Source organism: Ipomoea nil, unplaced genomic scaffold (genome assembly GCF_001879475.1).
Source record: "Ipomoea nil cultivar Tokyo-kokei standard unplaced genomic scaffold, Asagao_1.1 scaffold0319, whole genome shotgun sequence".
NCBI lineage: Eukaryota > Viridiplantae > Streptophyta > Magnoliopsida > Solanales > Convolvulaceae > Ipomoea > Ipomoea nil.
This window is the reverse complement of record NW_017616747.1, coordinates 106,699-107,500: the sequence shown is the minus strand read 5'-3', so window position 1 is coordinate 107,500 and position 802 is coordinate 106,699.

The following is an 802-nucleotide window of genomic DNA, read 5'->3' as shown; positions in this document are numbered from 1 at the left end:
CACACACACAATGTTGCAAAACACGTTAGGCGCCCCCTAGGCGCCAAGGGGGCGCCTAGGCGCCGATTTATTTATTTTGTTTTTATTTTTTTAATTAAAAAAATTAAAAATTAAAAAATATCAAAATTTACTAATAAATCATAAGGTTCCCATAGTTATTTCTTAGAAACTATTTACGTAAGTGGTTGTAAAATTGTTCAAAAGATTGTTTAAACTATCTAAATACATAAAAAAAAAACTAAAATTAAGAGCTAAAAAAGCATATTTTGAGAAATTAGTGGGCCAACTGTGTCAAAAGTTATGCCTTCTCGAACTTTTCCAACTTTACAACGCAAAAAAAAAAAAAAAAAAAAAAAAAAAACCGGCGGTTTGGCCGGCTAGGCGGCTGCCTAGACCGCCTAACCGGGCGGCGGCAGGGGCGGCCTAGCGCCTATGCGCCGATTAATTAGCGCCTAAGCGCGATTTTTGCAACACTATATATATATATATATATATATAGGGTCCGGATCAGGTGAGGACCTAATCTTAGGTGAGGACGTGAGGACTAATCTAGATCATTAAATCAGAATGATGTATGATTGACTATGTGCTAAGATGCACAACTCTCTAGCCTATAGTGCACTGAACTATGTGCTATAATGCACAACTCTCTAGCCTATAGTGCACACATTACAACACTAGGTTGCACAATCAGCACACACGAATGCACAATCAGCACACACGAATGCACAATCGTACTACCCAGGCATTTATACATATACACGAAAATTCAAATGTAGACAATATTATACTCAAAAGAACG